The following is a 20,811-nucleotide window of genomic DNA, read 5'->3' on the forward strand; positions in this document are numbered from 1 at the left end:
TCACGTACTCCACTTCGGCAGCCCAGATTCATGGGCTTGGATCCCAGGCGCAGACCTACACCACTCATCAGCCACACTGTGGTGGTGACCCACATATAAAATAGAAGAAGATTAGCACAGATGCTAGCTTAGGGACAATCTTCCACAAGCAAAAAAAGTGGATGATTAGCAGCAGATATTAGCTCAGGGCAAATCTTCCTCAGCCAAAAAAAAAAGGTAAACAGAATGGGCAGTCAAGGTAAGTAAGGAGTGTAATGTCTAAGTAAGATTTGAGATTTCAACTGAAATATCTTCCCACAGAAAATTGACTTTTCTATACATACATTTTCCATATGTATTTTGGTCCTGGTGTGGAGACTTTTCATTCACTAAATGCTAGGAGGTATATAAGAGTACCTGGCATAGCATCTGGCTTATGTTAGCAGTCAGGAACTGCTCATTTCCTTCCTTCCTTCCTTTTCTTCACTCAATAATGTTTTATATAAAATGCTTTGTATTAATACTTTATACACTTTAATAAATGCTTATGTTTTATTCCACTCTTTCTTTGTATAGAAAATTCTATAAAAGTGAGGACTTTTATAAAAAATATGCTAGAGTAAAACCTTCCAGGTGTTATTTTCCCAACGTTAACATTCAATATGCATTTCGGTTCCTAAACGCTACCTCCATGGAAATAGATTTATCAATATTAAGCAAATAATCTATTAAAAGCCATAGCATTTTAAAAGCTAAGAACAGGGGCTTGCCCCGTGGCCGAGTGGTTAAGTTTGCGTGCTCCGCTGCAGGCAGCCCTGTGTTTCGTTGGTTTGAATCCTGGGCACGGACGTGGCACTGCTCATCAAACCACGCTGAGGCAGTGTCCCACATACCACAACTAGAAGGACCGACAACAAAGAATATACAGCTATGTACCGGGGGGGCTTTGGGGAGAAAAAGGAAGAAAACAAAAATCTTTAAAAAAAAAGAAGCTAAGAACAAGGATTGATATAGACTGAAAATTGCCCACACACTCTGCTGTCTTACTCTTAGTCCTGTGGCACCCTCCCATTCCAGAACAACACATTTTGACATAAGGCAGAAGGTTACCAAGTGTTGCAGTGCTTTTGATTGTTCCAGAACTCCTTTGCTTTCCTATTTGACTTGATAAGTGTTCGGCGTTTAACCAAAGTTGATTTTCTCTCCCTTTAAAGATCTGAATCGTATCTTCCATTGAACACTGACAAGGCACAGGAGAGGTGGGTTAAGCTAATATCTCGGCTGAGTAGGCCTATGTTCAAACGCTTGGCTCCACTGTATACCAGGGTGACATTAGATAAGAGGCTTGATCTCCCAAGGTCATGGTTTTCTCATCAATAAAGTGAAGTTAATAATATTATTATTATTGCAGAGGACTGCAGTGATGATTACAAATAATAAGTGCAAGTAATTAGTGTATAGTAGGCATTCAATAAATGCTGGTATTTGTTACAAATACTAGCAAACATTTACTGAGTGCCTACCTTGTGCACATACCATGCTAAGCACTTCATATATTGATTCATTTAAACTTCACTACAACTCTATGATTCAGGTACTGTTATTGTCACTATTTTAGACATGAGACAGAGCAAGTTTAAGTCACAGTAAGTGGCTGAGCCAGTATTTAGACCCATCTCATGCACTTAGGCCAGCCCTGGTGGTCTAGTGGTTAAGATTTGGCACTCTCGCCACCATGGCCCGGGTTCCTTTCCCAGTCAGGGAACCTCCCTACCCTTCTGTTGGTTCTCATACTGTGGTGGCTGCCTGTTGCTGTGATGCTGAAAGCTATGCCACCACTATTTCAAATACCAGCAAGGTCTCCCATGGAATCGACTCACTAACAATAACAACATGCACTTCATCATCACACAACACCGCCTCTCACGTAAACAAGAGCAGCCTTTTAGCAGAAACTCGAACCAGCAGATGGATCCAGTGGGACCCACTCATGCCCCCGCCCATACCTCCCTCTGCCCTTACCCCTCGCTGCCATTCTTCACATGTGGCCACATTGCCTAACACCATCCCAAACGAATGCCTGTAATCAGAATATTATTTCATATGAGGGACCATCGTATTTCAGTCACTGAGCTTTACCCAGATCTTCTTCCATAATATGAATGGTGAGAAAACAAAATTATAGCTTTCATGAAGTTTTATATAAATACAGCTTGAGACCCAAGGATCAAATCAACCAAAGGCGGCTTCTGGTTGGCTTCCAATCTGTTATTGAAACAGGTCTGATGAGGTTCAGCCAGTCTTAGAGTGGCCACAAGAGAAAGTGAAAGGTCATAAGTGAAAGGGAAGATCCTCACGCCTAGAAGGCCCAGCTCTGCCTCAGCTGAGTGTCTTTGCCCGCGCAGCTTCAGTCGTCTGGATCCTTTTTCGTCATTTGGAAATTGATGATGTTGCACCAGATCTTAGATCTCATGGCCACCCAGGAGCTAATCCTCACCCTCAGATAGACTTTGCCTTTAGCTTTGTTTGGCCTGCACAAAGTTTTGTTTTGTTTAATTGAATTCTAAAATATAAATTCAAGAGATTTCATGTAAAAATCCATCTTTCTGTCTTCCCTTGAAAACTTGAAGTTATGGTATAATTGAGTCCATTTTTCCTTACAGCATCGATGAAAACCATGAGCTGGACCTGAGCAGTGGCTGCCCCCTTCAGAAAGGACACGGGCTCTCCCCTTCCCGGATGTCTCATACCAGTCTGCTCCCTCATTTACCTGACTTGCCTGGTCTTGGAGGCTTATGGGTTCACAATACTAGGACCAGCTCTGACTTTCAGTTGTTCATTTATTCACTCTCTTTTTCATTCGATCAACCTCTATTCGGTGCTGGCCCACATGCCATTCTATGTATTGTACTTAGAGATTAAATACAAGTCTTTTTTTCTGAAGGACCAGAATGCTGTCTTCATTTCTCAGAACCTGATGGATTTCCATTGTTTCTAAACTTGTCTCTCTGTTGTTATCTATGTAGGATCCTGTAGTTTGCTAAGCAGCAGTTTCTCCCGACATGAGCCACCACAAATCTCCTCATCGGACAGATTGAGCCCATGCTTTGCGCCCTGCAACTGTATTAAGAAGAAGGCGAACACAGAAAGCTTGGTCCCACAGGTAGGAGAACACACTGCTGAGTTACGCAGCCCAGCCCTGTGGAAAAATAGCCACAATCCTACACAATCAGAAACCAATGTCCAAGGACTGATAGGCTAGAGAGAATAGTTTAGGTTTTTTTTCTTTTATTAGTGTTTACCTGCTATAGTCTGTAAAATATCCTTTCCAGGAAAGCCTTGTTGCTGAGTGATACAGGAGAAAAGAAAAAATGATAGCTGAAAAAAAGCGTCCTTCTTTTTAAACAGATTTTTTAATTTATTTATTTATTTATTTATTTTGAGGAAGATTAGCCCTGAGCTAACATCTGCTGCCAATCCTCCTCTTTTTCCTGATTAAACTGGCCCTGAGCTAACATCCATGCCCATCTTCCTCTATTTTATGTGGGACGCCTGCCACAGAATAGCTTGCTAAGTGGGGCATGTGTCCGCACCTGGGATCCGAACCGGTGAACCCTGGTCACTCGAAGTGGAACATGTGAACTTAACCATGCACCACTGGGCCAGCCCCCAAAAGATTGTCCTTTTTTAAAAAATTCATATTTACAATTTTCTGTGAAACCTTTGATTTTAGTGGTGGCCTCTTTTAAGATGAAATATTAGGGAACTAAAGATATGCCTTAGGTGAGCTGAGACAATGCCTATTTAAAAATCCATTTCTCCAAGGCCATAGCTAATTGATTCTTGAAATTTCTTTGCTGAAATAACCTTGTCCCATAGGCCATTGTACGTCAATTATTTCTTATTTCACTTGAAAATAATAGTATTTTGGGGCCGGCTCCATGGCCGAGTGGTTGAGTTCGCGTGCTCCGCTGCGGTGGCCCAGGGTTCGGATCCTGGGTGCGGACATGGCAACGCTGGTCAGGCCACTTTGAGGCCTCGTCACACATCCCACAACTAGAGGGACCTGCAGCTAAGATATACAACTATGTACAGGGGGGGTTTGGGGAGATAAAGCAGAAAAAAAAAAGATTGGCAACAGTTGTTAGCCCAGGTGCCAATCTTTTAAAAAAAAAAGGAAGATTGGCAACAGTTGTTTGTTAGCCCAGGTGCCAATCTTTAAAAAAAAAACAAAAAAGAAAGAAAATAATAGTATTTTATATAGAAAATGATGGTATAGTTATAAAAAGTGTCTAAAATAAATAATCATTAAAATGTTTTTATTTAAAGTGATAAAAAGTGAGACAAATCCTTAGAATATTTCTTTAAACATTGCCTTTTTGCCCTAAATAGCATACTAAGTTTATAAAAATGTTTGCATCCTGGCTGGAGTGTGACTCAGGGAACAAAGCACCATCCTGACCAGAGGAGTCTTGATTCATACTTTTCTCTTTCCCACCATCACTTCTGTGATTTGGGCCAATAATTTAATCTCTCTAAACTACAGTTTCTTTGCCCATGAAATGGACAGTTATCTCAGAGTGGCTTCTAAACAGCAGGCTCAGTGCGGTGCTGAAGCACAGCTCTGAGCGGCGGCTGAGGGGGTGGCCCTGAGTTAATTCCCAGCAGGCTAATTTGCCAAAAGTAAATTCAACAAAATGCCAATTCACCAAATTCCTTTCTTCTCTTCATTATTTACAAAGTTTATGGCAATTTTCACTGGATACGTTGGTTTTCCTTGCCTCTAGAGATTTCTTTTGGGTGTAGTTGATAGTTTTCCAATTTGCTTCATAACAGCATTTGAAGTCGTGCCCAGTTTGTCTTTGCTTTAGCCCTGCCATTGTGTAGAGAGTGGATCCTCTGATAAGGAGGGATGGAGAGGTGTCAACACACAGCCAAAAACGACTTAGACCAAGAGACATAACATTATCACCATGCGGATTCTCCAAATTCAAGACAAATCTATCCAACATTTAAACATATTAGGAAGAGTGACCATTTTGAGAACCGTTTCAAGGAATTAGCCTGCTCACATGGTCCTTTCTCTTAAGGATCTTGTAGTTCAATGATGGAAACAGACTAAGAACAAAACAGGAAATAAATAAATAATACCATTTCAAATTGTGATAAGCCCTATGAAAAAACAAAATGGGTGCTAAGGCAATGAAGAGCTAGAATCTGCATCTTAAAGGGTAGTCAGGGGAGGTCTAAGAGTCAAGAAAGCTCTTCCCATTCCCTTCCTTTTCCAGCCATATGGCAGGACTGCATTGCCTTGGTCTCCCTGAGGTTCCATGGGCTATGGGATTTGGTCTGGCCAATGGGTTGTGTGTAGAAACGACATGTGTCACTTCCATGCTGGAGCATCTAATTGTAGTTTCCTCCAGCTCCCTTTCCCTGGGGCGTTCTGACAGGTGATGTGGTTCAGGACATGGTTGCTCCCTTAGCCCAGAACTTGTGTGATTTCAGAGAACAGAGCCCCCTCAGCCAACACACCCTGGACATGTAGCATGAGCAGACAACTTTTATTGTCTGAAGCCACTGAGATATGGAAGCTATTTGTTAATGCGGCTTACCTGAGACAATCCTGACTATTACAAGATGCATCTCTGAAGACACAGAAGGATGATTTATAGAGGCTTTAAGAGAAGAGGCTTTGAGCTTGGCTTGTTCACAGAACTGAAAGAAGGCCAACATGGCTGGATTATAGTGAATCAAGAAGAAGCAGCAAATAATCTTTAGAATTCCTTCAACTCTCTCAACTCTTGCCTATTCCAGCTCTGAGGCTGTTCTGATGTTTATATTCCTGGCAATGCTTTAAAATAGATTAAGTAGCTTGACTCTAAATGCCTTTGATTTGTTTACACAAATCAAACTCTCATATTTTATCTCTTGCCTCTGGATTATGATCATTTTTATCAAGAACTTTACATGTGGGCTATTGATATGATAATGCAATCCTAATGCTTTCTCAGGGGCTGAAGTACTCTATCCTTTCAGTCAATACTGAGATGCGCTTGGGTGTATGGGCCAATCACAGCTGAGCTGAGGCTTGGGATGGGCAGCTCACAGCATTTTGCAATCGAATAATATGTGAATATTGTGCAGTTTTTAAGCTCTCAGCTTCTCATATCAATTTCTAAAATTCTGGCAACAAAATCTAGGGAAAAGTCCAAACTTTTATGGGACTCATAGCCCCTTTAACGTCTGTGTAGGAGAGATTGTCTTTTGCACTGAAGACCTTGCTTGAAACCAAAACAAGAACCCATAGCAAGAAGCAAATTGCATGAGATGCAGTTTATCTTCTTTGGAAGAAAAGAAGAGCTGAGTCAGCCCTCCGGGGATTTGACAGCTAAGGTATTTCTTTTTCCTTGACACTGCTCAGATAGAGCCACTGATATTATAACTGCCTTTATTGAAGTTTGGTGGACTTAGAGGAAGTACATCCTCGTGATATTACAGTCATTCTTGTATAGCTCTTAAAGTCTTAAGGATTTTTATTGAAGTGAATGAAATCCTGCCTAAGAAAAAGAAAGTAGGAGAAGGGAAGGAAAATGGAGCTAAAAATAAAAACTGGGTCCTTAATATAGCCCAGGCCTAGTGTTAGGTGCTTCCATATGTGTTAATATCCCCATATAGCGGAGGAAGGAGCCCACAGAAGTATGATCATCCAGCCATTGAGTGGCAGACTAAGGAAGGGACAGATGTCTTCTCCCTGTAAAGACTCTGCTCTTTCCTCTCTACCATTTAGACTAGAGTGTAAACATCTCCCTATACCATCACTACAATCAAATCCAAAATGGCCTGGTTCTGCATTTCTAAAATCTCCAGAGTTGTCCTCTAAAACACTAGGTCACTCTTGATTTATTACATATCTAGGTTCAGAAGAGCCTCTAAACAGAGCTGGTTATAATAAGCTGTGCTCTGCTAATTGTACATCTTCCCTTTGTTCAGCCTTATCCTGTATAATTAACACAGTCTTGAAAATAGAAGTTTTCCATGACATTAAAATTCTTACACAGCACATCCTCTAATTATTTCATATCTTCACATTAGGGACTAACATACTCATAGTACAGGGGGTAATTCTGTTTGTTATTTAATTACTTATAGAAGGGGTTCAGGAAAACCAGAAAAAAGATATTATTAAAATAATTTCTACTTGACTCTGAGATATGTGCACATAGACCAAGGCACAAGCATACATTTTCTCTCACACCCTCACTCCCTCCTGGCTTCAGACCTCACCATTTTGGCATTGGTCTCAGTTATGCTTGTTAGGACCTCTTTCTATCAAAGACTTACCTATCCTTCAAGACCCACTCAAAATCCCCTCCTCCACAAGCCTTTCCAGATGCCCACCATTAGAATTAAGCTCCATCTGCCCATACCCCAGGGCACTTTGTACTAATCTTATAGCATCTCTCTGCTTTGTATTATAGGGATGGGAGGTGAGGCAGAGATATGCTCAAATATGTTTTCTCTCTTTTCTTCCTGCGTGTATAACTAGACAGTATTCCTTGCCTTCCTTAGAGTTGGGTGTGACCACATGATGAGCTTCTAGCTATGGAATATGAGTGGAAGTGACGTGCTTCATTTTGGGTCAAGATTTTGAGGAAGTTGGTGTGCCTTCTTCGTGCTGGTTCTCCCCTGCTGTCGGCTAGGTCAGAGAACTCTGAGGCCTCCAGGCATGGGGGCACCATGGATGGAGCCCAGGTTCCTGGATCTCCCTATGTGGAAAGCTGTCTGGCCGAGCAGGAACATCCCCATTAGGTTGTTACACAAATAAGAAATAGCCATCTATTGTGTTAAGCTGGGAAATTTAGGGTTTATTTGTTACAGCTGCTAGTGTGGACTTACTGCAGCATACACGCGTTTTTAAGTGTGTCTGTACATGTGTGACTCTATTTTAGAAGCCCTGGAAGGACTGGGACAAAAAAAAATCATCCTTCACTGTGAGCAAAATTAAACTAAATTGCTGCCTCATTTGGAAACGGAGCAGATGGTCATCAAAATGAAGAGTGGAGGGTACTGTAAAACATCTCTAGTATTGGGAATGCTATTTTCTCATTTGCAAGCAACTGTCTAAAATTTTGTAAATAATCTCATAGGCAACTAATCTAGGGTGGAGAATGAAAGGAATACCCAGTTAGTTTCCATATTAAAATATGTCCTAGTTCATTACTTATGCAAATATTCATCATTATTTCAATCAACAAGTAGGTATTGAACACATTCTACATGACAGGCAGTCTTCTAACTGTGCTGATCAATAACAGGCATGACCCCAGCTCACTCCAAGTACACAGTCCAATGGGAGAGCCAAATATCCACCAAGTCATCACATCACTGAATATGCACATAGCTTCCCACCCAGGTTCTCAGGTTCCTTGTCTTAAAATAAAATAATAATAAGACCTACTTCTCAGAGTTTTTGGGTTTTTTTGAGGAAGATTAGCCCTGAGCTAACATCTGCTGCCAATCCTCCTCTTTTTGCCGAGGAGAACTGGCCCATAGCTAACTTCCATGCCCATCTTCCTCTACTTTATACGTGGGACGCCTACCACGGCATGGCGTGCCAAGCAGTGCCATGTCCACACCTAGGATCCGAACCAGCGAACCCCGGTCCACCGAAGTGGAATGTGTGAATTTAACTGCTGCACCACTGGGCTGGCCCCTGTATTTTTCAATTAGATAATATTTAAATATAATGATTATAAAGTATTTAGCACTGTGCTTGACTTGAACTTAATAAGCACTCAATAAATCTTAGCCATTATTATTTGCCTTAATTTAGATAAATACTATGAGATTGTATAACAAAAGAATCTGAGTAGACTGAGGGAGGGGTGTGTGGAATACAACATCTTTACCTTCAAAGTCACTCCTGATATGAGAGTTGAGAGGTTCGAAATGTGCCCCGCATTTTAAAAAATAGAAACAGGATGTGCAAAGGACCAGTACTGTGAGGAAGCATTTTTGAGGAACTGGAAAAAGGTAAGAGCAGCTGGAGTGTAGAGAACAAGGAGAACACTGCTGCAGACATGCACAGTCATGCAGAGCCTTGGGAACCACCATGTCATCATGCCAAGAATTTAGCCTTCATCCTAAGCACAATAGAAAGTCAGTGACTGGTTTCACACAGGGAGTGGCACAAAATGATATGATTGGCTTTATTTTTTAGAAAGATCACTGTGGCTGAAGTGTGAAGAAAAATGATTAGAGGGGAAACAAAGAATATGCGTGTAGACCACTTGAAAAGTTACCATAGGAGTCAAGATAAGATATACCCATAGGTTGGGTAAGGTGGTGGTAGTGGAGATAGAGAGAAGTAAAAAGATATGAGAAATTTCTGAAGTGACATTGGCAGGACATGGTGATGGGTTAAGCACGGAAATAAGGGAGAGAGCTGCTATGAATGGCTCCTGGTCTCTCAGATAGATATGGGTACATTTCATAGAGATAGGGAATGCTGAAAGAGGATCAGGATTGTAAGGTCCTGAATTTACCTTTGTACCTGCTGCATTCAGGTGCCCCTCAGCTATCCAAGAACACATGCCAAGTACGTAGGTGCATATGAGTCTGGACCTCCGTAGATACATCTGAGCTAGAAGTATACATTTAGAGTTATTGGCATATGGGTAGCAACGAAGGCCTTGGGCAGGAAAAAATTGCTTAGAAAATAGACAAAACTTAGGCTGAGAAGAAAAGAAGGCCTAGGACTTAATCTTGAGGAACTTATTAGAAAAGGAGACTGTATAAGTCACAATTCTCAAGAAAAACAGAACCAATAGGATGTGTATATATACTTTTTTTATATATTAAGGAATTCGTTTTTATTTTAAGGAAGTTTTATTTTAAGGAATTGGCTTACACGATTGTGGAGGCTTGGTGAGCTCAAAATCTGATTGGGGAGGCTGGCAGCATAGAGACACAGCAAAGAGTTGCAGTTCAAGTCCAAAGGCAGTCTGCTGGAAAATCAGGAACAGCAGACATTGCAGGTGAAGTCTGAAAGCAGTCTGCTGGAGAATTCCCTCTTGCTCAGGGAAGATCAGCATTTTGTTCCATCCAAGACTTCATCTGATTGGATAAGTCTCCTGCCCCACCCCTCAACATTATCAATAGCAATGTGCTCTACTCAAAGTCCATTGATTTAAATGGAAATCTCATCCAGAAACACCCTCACAGAGAGATCCATAATAATGTTTGACCAAATATCTGGGAACCATGGCCCAGCCAAGTTGACCCATAAAATTAACCATCACAGAGATATAAAAGGAAAACCAGAAGTAGTGACTGCTTCCCACACACTGTACTAGGTGCCAGGAAGACAACCTGTATCGTGGTTTACCACGTGAGCCTGGGAGTCAGACACCTGGGTTTGAATCCTAACTTTGCCATTTACCTGCCCTATGACCTTACACATAATATTCAACAACTCACGCCTCATCTTTAGAATGGGCATAGAATTCCCTACCTCTGATGGTTCAAAACTAAATCAGTTAATAAACTTAAAGGGCTTAGAAAACTGACAAGATAGTAAGTGTTCAGTAAATGTTCTCTCTTCTGTTTAAGACAGAGACAGTCTTTGTCATCATGGAGTTACAGTCCGCAGGAAAGTGTCACAAGAAGACAACAATGTCAAGGGAAGCAAATGTGGCAGAGGTGCCTGGCCGCATCTCAGATGAGGTTGGATGTATAGACAGAGCGGGCAGCTGTCCACCTGCAGGGATTTAGGGAATTCTGGAACTTGCCCGTCCTTTTCCTCCATTCAAAGATACTTACCATGTGAATGGCTTGTGACACTTGGGAAATAAAGTCTTCTTCACTGTTTTCTGATAAAGCCCAAAAGGACTCCCTGTTAAAATACACATGTTACCTAAGAGACTACCAGTATCAGCCTCTACCAGCTTTATGTGAATTTCTTTTCAGATAAACTGCTCAGTTCTGATGGAACAAGGCCTTCATCTGGTTGAAACATAAACCAGGACTGAGGAAGCTCCCCGTAGCTAGGAAGTAGTTGGGGGAGAGAGAAGAAGGCGGATGGGAAGGAAAGGGGAGGGAGGGTCAAGGAGGGTGTTAGGAGAAAGCCAGAGGACAGCAGGGCCTTCCTGCTCCCCATACCTGGGGTTTCCCCCTTGTTCACTCTCCTCTTTGCCTCACGCCCACTCACGCCTGGCACCCTTGGAAAGTATTTTTCCAAATCCTTTATCTCTTTGTTTCAAATAACTATTAATTTTAAGGTTGGTTTTTTAATTTTTCCCTACTATGGGCCAAAGTAGTTTGTCCAGAAATAGGCTGCCAATAGAAGTCAATTCTCTTGCTAATTCCACTTTATCATATGCAGAGTACACCATAAATAATCTTTCCCCTTAGGACATCCTTTTCATTTTCACTTCTGAGAGGGCATTTACCCCTTTTCTCTGCCCCACACAGGACAGTTGCTTAGAAAGCCTACCGCGCTTTCCTCCAGCCCCTGTAGCAACTGGAGAAATGGTGACTGTACATCTTTGTCCTGGGCCTGGGCAGGGGGTCTGTGCAATGGCGCTTGGATTCGCTCTCTAATCTCTTTAGACTTTGCTAACGCGTTTAACTAACTATGCATCTTGTAATCAACATCCACTGTGAGGTTGGCACATTGTTTTATTTTTCTTTTTAAATTACATGCTGATAAAGATCTTGGACCATGACGAATTCATAACTAATTTTTCAAATGTTTGCCCTCTGATTCCTTCTCTTTCAGTACTTCAAGCTAAGGCTTTAATTTAGGCATTATTTCTTTTTATTTATATGGAGATTGGGGCTGTACAGTTTCTCTCAAGATGGGCTTTTCTTGACTTTCTTCAGCTGGGCAGAGTGGCAGGTGCCATTTGCATTTGGTTCCTACATTTCTTAGACACATTCCTCAAGTGGCCTGTGGGTAGGCCTCAGTCACACAGCTGGGCATGAGTCTTCACTTGACTGGGCTCTGCCCCCTGTCCGAAAATCACCGGCTCCTGGCAAGGTTTCCCTTCCAGCCCTGGGAAGAGGAACTGACAGGAAGAGCACCAGTGTCCTTTGGTCTCTGATGGACCTCTCCCAGGGCAACTTTCCAAGCAGCTGAGCCAAAGCTGAGGAAGAGGAGACACAGGAAAATCTGGGGTAGACTCAAGCCTCTACACTCTAGTTCAGTGGCTTATTGCCTTTCTCTGCCCCTGAGGAGATCTCTGAGTCCCAAACCCTCAAAGAAACTCAAAGAAACTGATTATGACATGCCCTGTCAGGAATGGGGTGAAGGTAAGGGATGAGGTGCTGGTCTGATACTGAATGAGACTCAGAGAAGGGACGAAGGTCAGGGATGGGGTGAAAGTCAGGGATGCATGGAGCACACATGAACATTGGTCAATATAACACACAGTCTTACACTGCAGTCTCCCAAATGACCTCCATACCGAAACAATCATGCTTCATGTTCAGAGACAGAACTCCAGGCGCCAACAAGACCCATGCGACAAAATGTACACCATCACAAATTATGCATCCTCCCCATGTCAGGTGCCTCACAGGTCATCTTATTTATTACTCAAAACAGCCCTGCCACCTGACATTTGAGGAAACGGGGCTCCGCACAGTGAGGTACAAAGAACAAGACAGGTGCCAGTTACAGTAAGCAGGATACAAGATGGCTCAGTTTGTCACAAAGAACGAAACAAAATGTAGTTGGTTCTAGTCCTAAAGGCTGAGCACGTGGTCAGTTGGAGATTTGACAAGATTCTCAGCCACTGTGTCACTGGCCTCACGTCCCCTAAGTTCTCCTGACTAGGGAATGGGATTGGCCTAGGCTAGCACCTGGCTGAGACTGAATGAGCACATTGAAACTAAGCATCTCCAGCTGTGGGCAGTGGATGGCTGAGGAGCAGGGAGCCAGGCACAGTCTCTGAAAATGACACTGCCCCTGTCACCTCTGTGGCCACAGACATGGCAATTCCCCTTCCTTGTATGGCTGCTGCCCAGGAGTTTGCTTTTCTATGCTGGATTTGTTTATGGCCTTGGATGCACTATGACCAAAGTCCTTCCCAAGCTGTGCTTAGCCACTGAACAGGCTGGAATGGAAACCAGAACAGTACACGATTCCCAGCTTCAAAAAAGGACAACAGAGAAATCCCCAAGGGCAAGAGTTGGGATTAGGGTTGGCCACATCACAGTGCTCTGTGCTGGGACTTTGTGGCAGATATTCTCAGCGGATTTCACTAAGCCCTGGAGAGACAGCACAGAGGGATCTTTAAGCACGGTAAGGACTTCTCCAGGAAGCAAACCTCTCACAACCCAGAGTAGTTGCTCCCTCCCTGCCCCTCCTAGAGTAGCTTGTTCTTAGCTCGCTACCAGACGGCATTTATGATTCAGTAAGGGCTGATTTCCCAGTCGCCTCAACAAATATTTATTCAGCTGTGTGCAAGGCCCTGTGCTTTCTCGCCAGGCCGTGACATGTCTAATGCACCTTTGACTCCCTGGCACCCAGCCCAGAAGCAGAAGGTAGTCGATGCCCTATAGATATTGGTCAAATGAATTAGCATAAACCATATAGTTCAGGACTTTGAAAATGCCCTATAATATGAAATGGTCAACAAATCCTCCTTCATCAATAAAGTCTAACTGCCAGCCTGCAAATGGCTTCTCATATCTTTCCTAATAGCACAAAATATCCCTCAAACCCTAGTGAAATAAGTCTAGCATATGATGAACTGCCTTATAAACTAACGAACACCATTCTGTTGAAAAATGGTCCATGGGCATTTGAAATAGCCAGAAACATGAGAGTCAGAGGTCATACAGTTGATGAGAAACCTACCGCGGTGCTTCCTGATATTTTTCCTGCCACAGTCCACATAAGAGATGAATTTCTCATGGGTCACACTCTCCCAACAGGTTAGCTAATCCAAACCCGTTTCTTTGTCTCTCAGGAAAGTAAGTGAGAAGGCAAGTGAGCAAAACTGATGTTTTGATAAGGATAAACTTGAATCTGCTCTGATTTTAAAAAATGCAACCCAATAAGGAGCAGTCTTTATTGAATGCTTACTATGTGCTAAGCACTGTGCTATGAGCTTTGCATATCTGATCCCATGTCAACTAGGAACAACCCTGTGTGGTTGGTTCCATAGGATCTTCATTTCTCAGATGAGGAACAAATGCTTGCAGAGGTTGAAGAACGTTTCCAAGATTAATACATGTCTAAGACCGGAGTCCAGCTTTTCACATGTACACTCTCCTGTCTCCAAAATCATCAGACTCAACTTTCAGTACTTGATGACTATTATTATAAATTTCCTGGCATCTCTCACAACTGACTGCCACAATCTATATATTATAACATAGAGAACCTTTTACCAAGAATACAGTACTGCCTCTATCAAAACTAGATTTTGCTCCACAGTTTGAACTCAATTCTCCTATATTTATTCGAGTCACTTTGAGTCTTAAAAAGCAATAAGGTAATAACTATCTTTTATTGAGTGTCTATTATGTTGCACTCACTATGTGCATATTACAGAAATTGTTTCTATTACATTAATTAATAATATTAATTATTTCTCATATATTATATTATGCTCATTCATGTATTTTTTATATCACAGATATACAAACTGTTATATATAAAGTTGGAGCAGGACAGAAAAGCCAAGTCTTGCCCCATTTGTTACTTTCAACTTCAAGCTCCAGGGGCTTCTAATTTCCCCTTTCCCCATTTCTTTGCAAGTCTTTTCTGAGGCCTTTCCTCCTCCTTTGTCGGTTTCCTTCTCCACCGGCCTCATCTCCACCCCTCCCCCTTGCTGAGACTCAGGCCTTGGCTCACTGACGGCCCATGAGCTGAGGTGTTCTCGGAGAACCGTCCTCAGATGTGCAAGAGGAAGGGGAGAGGACAGGAGAGGAAGTGTTAGAGAAAGCAGTGTAGGAGGGTAAGTGTTCCAAAGAGAGGAGTACAAGTCCCAAGTAGGATAAATAAAGGAGAAAGGAGAGTGGGTGAGAGGTGAGCAAGGAGAGAGCACAGTCGGGCAGCCAGCTTTCTCTGATGAGAAAATGGAAAAGGCAAGAGAAGGGACTACAGCCTACCACAGAATCTTCGGGGAGGAGAGGAAAGGGAAAGAAATCTCTAGAGAGCGCTGGTGATTTTTTTATGAAGAAGGAGAGCCACACAGAAAGAAAAAAAGCAGCTTTTCCCAGCCAAGCTCTGACATTTGTGTGGGAGTCCTACTGACAGACAACCAGATCATTTCTCTCTGTGGTTCTCACCAATCACCACCGGTGTCTGGAAGGTGTGCCCCAGGGAAATGCCTTGAAGGACTAAGCAAAAATGAATTCTCTGGAGCCTTTGCCACTTGAACAGCCTCCTGAATGACAAGGCTCACTGAGACCAGGCCTTTTTCACAGACCAGGGAATAGGGGTCAGGAGTGGGCAGGCTGTTGGGCAAACACACTATCCTCCAGATTTGGATGAGAAAAGACATTAAGCTGAAAAGGGATGGAGTAGGGATCAATTCATGCTAAAAAAAGATAAAAGTGTTGGTCAGAAAGGAAAAGCAAGGACATATGCAAGTTTTTCCCAGCCTTCAGCGAAATGCTGTCAAGATTTCAACTGACTTTGTACATCCTTTTATTTCAAACTTGCCGACAATTTTAAACCATCAATATCAGTATGGGCACGTTGTTCTATGTATTTGAGGATGATGCTACCAGTGGCGATTATCCTGGACGTATATGGATTTAGTTGAAAAGACTGGCACATGTCTGGCAGTCTCCGATGTTGCACAAAGAATTGATTTCAAACTGTAGTTATTTGAAAATATATACCACCAAAACCAAGAGTTTGATGTAAAAATAAACAAATACTTCCTCACCTATATTTACACAGATAACTGATTCAATCACTTTGATTTTAAATTAGCAGACCAAAATTTCAGTCAATTTGATTAAAAACACAGTCTAATTGATTTGTTGATTGCGCTATTTGCTTGAAGAAGCAGTGTGAGGTGACGGTAAGAGAAGCTTGAGAGTCAGGCAGCCTAAGCTCTGTTTCGGGCTCCACTACACACCCCTTGTAAGAACCTGGGTGACCTCTGAGCCTCAGGACACTCTACCTGCATCCTGGATTCCAGTGAGAATCAAATGGGATAATGTAGGTAGAAATAATTTTGTACACTGGAAAGTTCTCTGCAAAATTCAGTTACTACCATCAATAACTGTCATATAACCCCAAAGCCAAGAATTCATCAATCCTTTGAGATGCTGACACCGTATTTGATATGCTTACTTATGGGAATCTTCCCGTTTGACACTTTCTGTCCCTCTCCTGTCTGAATCATACTTTCTCATAGTTTTCAACACTGCCTTCTGTTACCAATTTAATTCAGCACCACTGAAGATAATAAGCCCAACTACTGCTGTAGTTAATAGAAATTCTCCTTTAAATGAGGTGCATCTGCTGTGACATCTGTTTAAAACCCATGGAGAGGATTCAATGTTCACAAGCAAATTGAGTAATTACTATGTAATTACACCATAAATTGTGCAGTCTTTGATTTGCTTTCAAAATTCATATCTTTTGGACATACTCAATATTAAAACCACCTGGGTTCTTCCAAAATGTGCAAGTCTGTTCTTAAAAAGGCCAGTATGAGAACTTGAGCTAAAAACACCTGTGGCCAAAAAATTAGAGTATTATCTCTAGAAGAGAGAAAGTGTTGGAAAGGGAATAAATGCAAGTGTGGAAAGGAAATGTGAATAGAGTGAGAAGGAAAGGGGAGGGATATTTTGAGGGCAGATTATCTAAGTGCTTTCTCAGTCATCTCACAAAACCTGTGAAATTGCTGAGCCTCGCTGGCAGAAGAGAGAACACGGGAGTAAGACATTCAAGATGCAGGATTTCACCTGTTCCCAAAAAAGCCCATCCCAAGAGGTAGCTATTTGGATGTTGGGAAATTGTACCGTACGTACAGAGTAGAGGAATTAATGACTCGAGAGATAGTATCTAATAGCCCTTTATAACCACCCAGATTTACAGTGGTAAAAACTGAGACCTCATACTTTGCTAAATGGTTACAAAACATAGCTCTAGGTGCTTCCCCTAAATCCATTTTTAAAAAGCCAATCAACAAATATTCATTAACCACATATTATATTGAGTACGTAATGCATACAAAGTGAGGTTCTTGAAACAACACAGAATATAAATAAATAAGACAGCAGCATGGCATAGCGGAAGGAAGGCTGACAATGCCTAGCTGACTTGAATTTGAATCCTAGCTCTCCTGAATAGCTGCTGGGTTGAGCCATATAAATCTGCTGATATCCAACCATTTTTTAAGCTACATAAACAGCAATTTTGTGTGGTTCAACCAAAAGGAATTGGAAAAGTCTCTTAAATACTCTGGGCCTCAGTTTCTTTGTTGCTAAAAAGGAAGATGATTATTTAAGAATTAGAGAAAATGCTCATAAAATAGTTAAATAAATGTTTAGAAAATGTTTATGGTAGGAGGGATATAGAAACCTCCTACCCTTGGTCCCCAAAAAATGTGCTAAACAACACCATTACTGTACAGTGGGAATGGGGACAAAGTTAAGACAGTGATGCAAAAGTCAAAGTTGAGAGAGTCTTTCTTTTGACCACTGTCTGTTTAAAAGTACAAGTTTCACTAAATATCTAATGTTAGGAATGTTTTTAAAATGAGAGGACTCTTTTGTTAAAACAAAGGCATTTGCTACTGCACAAACATGCAAACAGATATATGTTCAGTTTCTAAAACCAAAATTCTATGCCAAACACCCACTTTCAAAAAACAGCCAATTAAAATCAGTTAACTCTGCAATTACATTAAAATCAAATGGTTCAATTTTAACAGCACAGTACTTTCTGAACATATTTGTTCTTCCACAGTCTTCACAAGGTAAGTCTTATTTAGGGGTGGGATGCAATTTGACAAAAACAAAGTAAAAATACTGCCCCCCCCCCCCCCAAATCAGCCAGTTCCATTTACGTTGGTTCCTTTCCTTTGGGGGAGGAGCAGCTTGCTCTCAGCAGCATCAGAGGCGGCAGCAGGGAAAGAGCCAGTGCTGGTAGTCAGTTTGCTAAGTAGAGACAAGAAGCAAGTTTAATGGAGCAGAAAGCTCCCTGCCTCTGTGGCGTTGATGGAGAGAAGGAATGTGATTGGTTTCTTAAGGGGCAGGCAGGGGGGCAATGTGCAATTTCGTCTCCCCTCACTAAACATGCCTGTCCATCAGAGATGAATCAACACCTTAGATTACACATTATGCAAATGACAGTGGCAGTTTGGCACCTAATGCAAGCTCCTGTCACAGTTTAGATTCACTCCTACTGTGGTCTGTGAAAAGTGAAAATAAACGTGTCCCCTGCCCCTCCTTGGCTTCCTTGTCTCTGAAATATAGCTTCCTCCAAGCCCACAGCTCAGAGGCTAAACTATATGGCAGATGGCTGTGTCTCTTTTCAGAGATTATGAGCTCAAAACTCCCCGACTAGGAAATTTATTTAACAAAAACAAAAATAGAGGCACCAATGACTCTTGCAGTCCACACAGTGAGGATCTCAAGGAAATTCAGTTCCTTAAACAAAACTCAGAAAAGATCTTGAAGATGTTTTAATGCAATGAGTCAAATGAAAATCACTACACAAAGGTAGCTATTTCCTGATTGCTCATTGAAAAGTGACACTGGGTAATAATGGAGCAACTAGATGTAGTATAAACTCTTCTTTTCTCCCACCATTGAAATGGGCATGTCTTAATCTGGGGAAAGGAAAGTTGAAAATTACTGATCTATCTTCACATAGGTACTATAGAAGAGAATTGATTTGACTACCTCCACCAAGTCCCAGGGTAAAACGAGGTGATATGCGCCGAAATTATAGGACTAACTAGTCTGTACATGAAAAATAACATCTTTAAGTGACTGTGATCAGATCCAAGTACAAATTCCCAAGGGAAATTCTCGAAACTCTCTTCCTGTATTTCCTAAGACACATTCATATCTAAGATGTTGTGATTATCCCTGGGGTAGATGATTGACTTAAATCATCTCCTAAGACTACTTCCAACATTGAAATTTAGACTGTAAGCATGAAATCAGAGTTTTTAACAGGCTCAGTGTTGGACTTCTATATTAATGAAGAGTTGAACTCTATTGTAGAGTGAATTATTATCTAAAAAGAGAAATTTGCTGGACAAAATAGGGTGTGTTGGTTTCCATTTCGAAAACAGTCTCTAACACAAGTCAGAACTCAAAAATAAAGAAAATCAGGCCAGGGCAATAGGGTTCTTATGGGTCACAGGATCTTTATATCTATTCAGATTAGACCATTGTATAACAGGGAGACTTAGTGCATGTAGCTGTTATCTGTGTAAACACTTGTGCTCACAGTAGGAAACTTAAGCTTGAAGTCAATAAATAGATGGCACCCAAATGGAGCCTAGATTTTTCCTCACAAAAAGTCAGCCCTGTATGAATAATGGTCTTCTTAGTGTGCATCCTTTGTAAGGACATAATGTAGGAAGGTGGAGAAAGACCAGCTTACCCTGCCTTGTCTGTCCTTGAAAAGTACAGGGCGGTCTCTTCCAGAAGATAGCAAGTCTCTTCCCGCTCAGAGACCCGAGTTCTAGCTTTAGATTCTATTGCTTCTTTTACTTTTGTCACAAATGGTTAATCTCTCAACAGGCTTTCTCCCTATAAAATGTAGTAATGAAGTTTCTAAACTAACCACGCTTATAGACACACTGAAATCCCTCTTATGTAAGCTAAGAAACTCTGCCACTGCCTTACATGCTGTCATTCATTTCACTGAGAATGACAACTTGAAAAACATACCTATATGATACTCAGAACCTCCTTGAACAGCTTTTTTTAAAAGAAAAAAGCTATTCTAGAGCAATCTCCTCCATCCAGCGTTAGAACCCTGTATGGATCAGCTCAAGGTCTTCACCCTTAAGACAAGAAGTGTGGCTTTTGCGGTTCATTCACATCAGACGTTGGATCATCAGGAGACGTTTGTGTCTTTCTATGCCTAAACTTTGAGACAGTGCCTTTCTTTGCCTTCAGGATAAGAAAGACAATGGGATTAAACCTCCAACTGGGCAAATCCCCCAGAGACACTGAGATTATATGGATACTCTTTCACATTCTCCAATTAGCAAACCTGGCCCCAGTGGCATTGCTACGCTTGCCTGAGCAGCATCTTCAAAATGTACAAATGAGACTTATCAGCCATCTAATGAGGACCAAAGGCCCATTCCAGCCTCCTCCTCTTCCTAACGAGCTGAGAAGCAATACCAGGTTGTTTTGTAGCCAGCAGCCACTGAAGCCGTGTTCCTAATTAGGAAAGTAAAATGCCGCAGACAAAGATATACAAGAAATCCCAGTGGCTACAGTGAGTACAGATTTTGAGATTCTGTATTTGTCGCAAGAGAATATCTCAGGGAGAAGGAAAAATATGGTATACCAGAGGAAATAAGGACGGAAGGCTAATATATTTAAGTAATTTTCCCTACTGTAACGTGTTTCCTTTAAAATATAGTCTCTTTTTTTTTTGCTTGTTTTTGCTTAATTTAACACCAGAAACTATTAACTTGACTTGGTCTAGGTTTTTAAACACTTGAATAGAATGTGGTTTGGTGTGAATGTTAAAGAAGCTGAAAAAAACCCAAATGAATTAAAATTTATTCCATGAACTAGGCTATACAAAGATACACATTATTACAAAAGTTACTTTGTACAGAGAATAGTAGGGACTTGTTTTATCACATTTTCTGTAAGACA

General features: G+C 41.5%; 1 protein-coding gene across 3 annotated transcripts in view; it reads left to right on the forward strand.

The window, feature by feature from the left end:
- The window catches only part of B3GALT1 (beta-1,3-galactosyltransferase 1), a 485,002-nt gene that overhangs the window by 441,424 nt on the left and 22,767 nt on the right, over positions 1-20,811 (forward strand). For all 3 annotated transcript variants that reach the window (XM_046659206.1, XM_046659207.1, XM_046659205.1), the window contains one exon: positions 3,006-3,142. The gene's annotated coding sequence lies outside the window, so the exon portion shown is untranslated. The remainder of the gene's footprint in view (positions 1-3,005; positions 3,143-20,811) is intronic.

The sequence above is a fragment of the Equus quagga genome, chromosome 4 (genome assembly GCF_021613505.1).
Source record: "Equus quagga isolate Etosha38 chromosome 4, UCLA_HA_Equagga_1.0, whole genome shotgun sequence".
NCBI classification, from domain to species: domain Eukaryota; kingdom Metazoa; phylum Chordata; class Mammalia; order Perissodactyla; family Equidae; genus Equus; species Equus quagga.